At 44.0% G+C, this 5,855-nt stretch overlaps 2 long non-coding RNA genes across 3 annotated transcripts; both read left to right on the top strand.

Moving 5' to 3' along the window:
* Positions 1 to 732, top strand: LOC119273647. Its single transcript, XR_005134937.1, has 3 exons — positions 1 to 48; positions 287 to 375; positions 627 to 732. It is a non-coding gene; the product is annotated as an uncharacterized LOC119273647 (long non-coding RNA).
* Positions 733 to 1,025: 293 nt separating this feature from the next.
* On the top strand, positions 1,026 to 2,530 carry LOC119273646. Of its 2 annotated transcripts, XR_005134936.1 has the most exons (4): positions 1,026 to 1,343; positions 1,463 to 1,607; positions 1,746 to 1,853; positions 2,046 to 2,530. It is a non-coding gene; the product is annotated as an uncharacterized LOC119273646 (long non-coding RNA). The 2 variants fall into 2 exon arrangements; XR_005134935.1 differs by lacking the exon at positions 2,046 to 2,530 and having other exon boundaries at positions 1,746 to 1,901.
* The last annotated feature ends 3,325 nt before the right edge of the window (positions 2,531 to 5,855 follow it).

The following is a 5,855-nucleotide window of genomic DNA, read 5'->3' as shown; positions in this document are numbered from 1 at the left end:
CTCGAGAAAGAAGGAAAAAATTGGCATGATCTGTTCGATCTACTACAGGTAATTTCGTCTTCTATTGTGCACACACTATATCTTCATATAAAGATAATCTAGAGGCTTGTTCTCGAAAGAAGCAATTCTTCTCTTCAATTCAAACAGTTGCAAGCAAGATTCTGAAATAACACTGTGCAGTCTTCCTTTCTTTCTTTCTCATGTCTATACCTACTATTAAAGAGAATAACACTTCTTCCTCCTGATTTTTTGTACATTTGTCTTCCTTTCTTTCGTATGTCAAAAGTGCCTTCGTCCGTCAGGTGCGGGACAAGGGGATCGAACTCCTAACCTGGGCTCTGTTACGAGCAACAACTACCACCGAGCTAGCATCAGGTTGTGTTCCTAAGTTCTGATTCGTCTGTCTATTAAATAGTCCCCTCTGCTTTCTAAAACCCTAACTGATCAATTTATATACTCCCTCCGTCCGGAAATCTTGTCGGAGAAATGGATGTATCTAGACATACTTTAGTTCTAGATACATTCATTTGCCAGAGAGAGTATGTCTTTGACTTGAAATCAGTAAACCACCTTGAGGTTCAATAAACAGAGTGTAGTGGGTCCTGTTTAATTACAAATACCATCAGGAATGAATTACCTCCATTGAGGGCATGTATATGAACGAGGGACAAGGCAAATGGACGCCGGAACCGCATATACATATGAACAAGGCGGGATTCAGGAAGGAAAAGAGAGGAAGCGAGGCGGGATTGAGTTCTCTCGCACCATGCGACGGAGGCAAGGGTCTGATGGATGAGCGGCGCTGCCGAGAGGGAGAGAGACTGCCAGGAGGAGAGTTTGGAGAGCCGCACCGTTGTGGGCAATACACTTTCTTCTCATAACATAATACGCTTTTACGACTTGTATAGACAAAATCGTAATATAAACGAGGTGGTACTAATTTGAGCCCCCACTTTGTTTTACCAAAAAAAAACCCTCTATTAAACCAAAACTACCAAACGAATCCTCCGCCTCCTCCTCTGCTCTCGCCATCGCCCGCAGAGCTCCACCCAATCCCTCGCTCGCTCGGTGAGATCCAAGGCGGCCGCGTCGGCTGGGAGCGGACCCACGCGGGAGGAGGAGTTCGGCGAGCATGAGCTGGAGGTGGCAGCCATTCTCGCGGACCTGTCGTCCATCGTGCGGGCCAGCAGCAGGAGCAGGCGCGGCCGGAGATCCCCTCGTGGAGCCGGCGCCGGCCGAGGAAGGCCCTAGCGGCTCCGCCGGCCAAGAAGCCCGCGGCCGATAGCCCGGACACCCGGCTCGCCTTCCTCGACGACGACGAGGCGGCGACAGCGCAGGACAAGGTGAGCCGCCGGGCGCGAGATCTGCACCCGCCCGCCTCCCTCCGCCAATTCGGCCTGCTTCTATTACAATTTCTTGCTGCTCGTTGACGTGTTCCTCCTCTCCCTCTGCCTCCGCTCAGTCGGCGCAGGAGCAGCGCGGCGATTTTGACGAGTAGGAGATGGAGCGCGTCACAAGCACCTTGGCTGCACCCTGAGGTTATCCATCAGGCAAACTGTCATCGCACTGTCGTTCACGATGCTGCTCCCAAGCCTCCCGACGAGATTGTGCGAGTTGCAACTTACATGACGCAGATTCTTTTGCTATACTTCGGAAGCCGGCAATAGCAGCGGCAACGTCGACGCAGCCACGGGCTGGACAAAACTTGATTAGCTTATTACTACATCAATAATTTGTGCCTGTAGGACTCTTTCACAAATCATGTCAACGAGACTAGCAATTTGAAGAGGCTGCTGCACATGATATGAAGATATTGGCATATACAGTCCCAAACATAAGTTTCAAAATAGCAGGTCCGTTGTAGCAGTGAATTTTCCTAATGTACTGTAACCTCATTTGCATCTACCTAACCTTTCATCTTCAATTTTTGTATGCATCTGGGCCCAAGTAGTTAAATAGTACATTAGTGTAGACAAAGAAGAGTTGAGCTTCCAGTACGCCATTATAACCACCATTCCTAACTAGCTCTCTCTGGTTGGTTGAAGGTGTGGAGTTTAGCCATGTTCCGCTGTATGGAAAGCCATGACCTCCACACAGATGATGCAAGAGGAAACAAGCTAGACTCACAACTTTGGTTTTCAGGCATCTTCACCAACAAATATTACCCTGGCACTGACAGGTTGTTAGTATTATATAAGTATACTTGTTCAGCCTGTGCTGGTCTGAATATCTAAACAAGGAAGCAGGCTCAGTTGCTCACCAACCTACTATTGCTGCCAACAAGTAGCCAGAAGCCCATAGAAGACATTTGCATTGATCACAGAAAAATGAAGTATTGAATTTGTAGGACATTGTCATCCTAATCTGGTTCCCACATATTCAAGATGTGGAGATTAGATCTTTGCTCCAACAAAGCCATGACCTTCAATTTTGTTGTTAATTTAACAGCTGTTTTGATTGTGCCGATCGATCGGCTTATAAGAGCCAATTTGGTTTCTTGTGAACTAGAGCATCCTATTTTTCATGATTATATTAAGAGCTTCCTATTTTTCATGATTATATTAAGAACTCACAGATCTCCTTCACAGCCACACCTAACCTGCACATCATCTAGATTCAAGAGAGCCCTACTACTGCATCCACCCTAAAACCAATGTAAAAACAAGGGAAGTTCTAACCCGATATCTCCGTCTCCTGTGAACAAATTTTAAGCTCGATTGATGGCAAGTGCATTGCATGTGTAAGTAATCTGGGTTGAACGTACTTGAGGTCTTCCATCACTTTTATTACTTGAATAGAAATTGTGCACATTGCACGAACTACCCATTAATGGGCAGCTGATATATATGATGCTTGGTTCATAATAGCTACTTCAGGTTATCCCTTCAGCTATATTTTTCGTACTCCCTATTTTTGTGAGATCTGAACTGGTAGAGAAAACAGACCGGGATATTCGGTTCCTACCTAGAGATGCAGTGAGGACTTACTGTATTGATTAGTCATTTGAAGAGTTAACTAGAAAGCATTTAGTATGTCTTCAGTTATGTTGTCGTGGGGCTGTGCACACGATTCACAGACAAAAAAACAGCACCGTGCATTGTTTTTTTACATGCATGCAGCATGTGCAACAAATTTGCTACTATGGAACACAAGAAGGAATAAAGCCAACGATCGAAGCGGGGATCGAACACAAGACTTCACGCAAGAAACCACCCTGAAAGGACGAACTGAGCTAGCGCCGGTTATCTTGAACAATCAGCCAAAATTTCTTATGTTAATCGACTTCGCGCGTCTAGCATAATTTCTAGGTTGATCTTTCTTGGGGCTCAGTCCATCCATCCATCCTTTGCGACGAGGCCCAAGAATACGGTAAAAATAATTACTCAATCGAACTCCAAATTCTAACCTCACAAACTGTTCACAAGATAATCCCATATCGTTTTTCTTTATAAAATCCCACCAGTTTAAATATGTTAGTGAGCTCAAAACAATAAGCAGCCTCGAATCAAGGAGTCTTTTAAAGAAGGAATTAATGGGAGAAAGACCCAACGTATATTGACCTAAATAGGTGTTTACAAAGAGAGAAGTCGGAAGGGAAAGGAAGGAGGGAGGGCAAAGAAAAGGGAGAAGCACACAAGGAGATCGAGACCACGAGGTGCATGGTATAATAATAGAAGGACGGATTGCAGAATTGTTTAAGAAGGAATCAACGTTAAACGTAATTAAAGGGTGGGGATCAATATACTTGAATGGGCTGGTTAGTTTCTCGGCCAACAATTATGTGTAGTGTTACTCGGTGGGATGTGCTCTGGCAAAAAGAAACTGCGACCATTTTTTTATCAAGCATTCTGACTTGAGAAGAAATCCAAAAATATGACAACTTATTTCATGGAGGAGCCGATGGCTTCATGACATCAGAAATTATCACCATCCTAAGTGGTAGGTGTAGCGTGTAGCTCACGGAGAGTGTACCTGATGACCAGGTCGACGGGATTAGTTTTCAAAGTATAAACACTCCCTTGCGCTGGCGTGTCTGAATTGCAGGTGTGTCATGTAGAGGCAGAGATCACCGTGGTCGGATTGGTCACGTTCGAACACATTGCCTTCAGGTGGACACTGTGGCCACTATTGATGATGATGGGAAGGAGTATAATTTCAAATAGAGGGCATAGACCTTCGTACGTGCTCATATGTCCTGGGCCAAATTGGACATCTACCATGTTTGTCCATGGCCCAACAATTCTGGCCCACGTATCCAAAAAAATATTTGCTGGTGAAGGTATCAAACTCACAACCTCCAGGTTAGTAAACAATATTGTGGCCACTGAACTAGCCCCTGTTCTGTGTAGGAATCAAAGTTGATTGCGTTGTTAAATTATCCCACCTCGCTCCCTTACATACAATATACCCAACTTATATACGTCTCTCAGTTCCCTCAGTATCAGGAAGAGGTCTCGAGGATTATGACAGAGAAGAGCTCGTGGAAGGAAGAGAGGCTAACGAAGGAAATATATATATATATATATATATATATATATATATGTGTGTGTGTGTGTGTGTGTGTGTGTGTGTGTGTGTGTGTGTGTGTAGAGGCTCAGAAAGGAAAGACGTGGCTAAGCTAAGGAAGGAAATAGACGGTAAATATGGGCTGCTGGAAAGAGAGGGTAACATGGGCTGCTATTATGTGGGCTATTAAACGATTTATGAGGACGTGAATAATTTAAGGACGGCGGATATGCATGTTGATTGATTCACGTTGCCTGTGATGCCCTGATCAATGGATGAAAAATAGCTGGAGGGACTAAGAGAAGAGGATATGAATAATTCAAACTCGCTCAATGGATGAAAAATAGTTGGAGGGACTAAGAGAAAAGAGGATGTAAATACTTCAAACTCAGCATGCACATGCCAGGTTGAAAGGCTCAGGATAAAATGTTGCCACACACCAGTATCCGACATAAACGTGAAGAGGATGAAAAATGGCTTTATGTCTGTGCCAGTTTGAAAATAACTAAACGTGAAGAGGTTTTGACGCTGATCTTTGTTAACTGAAGTTGGATTTGGTGTTTGTTTGTGTCCTTCAGAGACTGGTAGAGTGGTACTAACTACTATCCGACATAAAAGCCGGAAAGGAAACGAACACCATCCATAGTCCAAATTGGATATGACATTTTTGGACTAACATATTTACACATGTTAGCACACTCGCGGGAAGCATGGTAATAACTACTACAACATAAAGCTAGAAAAGAAATGAACACCATCCATAGTCCAAATAGGATTGCACATTGCTAGACTAACATTATGTACATAGGTTAGCACACACGCGGGAAGCATATACGATTGACAGCCAGATGGGTCTTTGCTACTGTATAATGGGCCCGAATCTATTTACACATGTTAGCACACTCGCGGGAAGCATGGTAATAACTACTACAACATAAAGCTAGAAAAGAAATGAACACCATCCATAGTCCAAATAGGATTGCACATTGCTAGACTAACATTATGTACATAGGTTAGCACACACGCGGGAAGCATATACGATTGACAGCCAGATGGGTCTTTGCTACTGTATAATGGGCCCGAATCTATTATTGCAAAAAAAAGTTAATGCTGCCAGCCTGGGCGATCGAACCCTGGACCATCATTCCTTTGCAAAGGCTGCATCCAACTGCTCTACTCTACAACTGTTTCAAAATTAAGGGTTGGCTACGTACTGAAATATTCCAACATTGTTTGTCCCCGGCTGGGTCTGTCTGGCGCGCATGCAAAATCAGCCCAACAGTCCATTAATTTACGTATTATAAATAGCCCCACCTTGCTATCTTACATTAAATTCTTCTAATTTATAT

The sequence above is a fragment of the Triticum dicoccoides genome, chromosome 3A (genome assembly GCF_002162155.2).
Source record: "Triticum dicoccoides isolate Atlit2015 ecotype Zavitan chromosome 3A, WEW_v2.0, whole genome shotgun sequence".
NCBI classification, from domain to species: Eukaryota; Viridiplantae; Streptophyta; class Magnoliopsida; order Poales; family Poaceae; genus Triticum; species Triticum dicoccoides.
The sequence above is the reverse complement of the archived record's forward strand: the minus strand, read 5'-3'. Positions and strand labels throughout refer to the sequence as shown.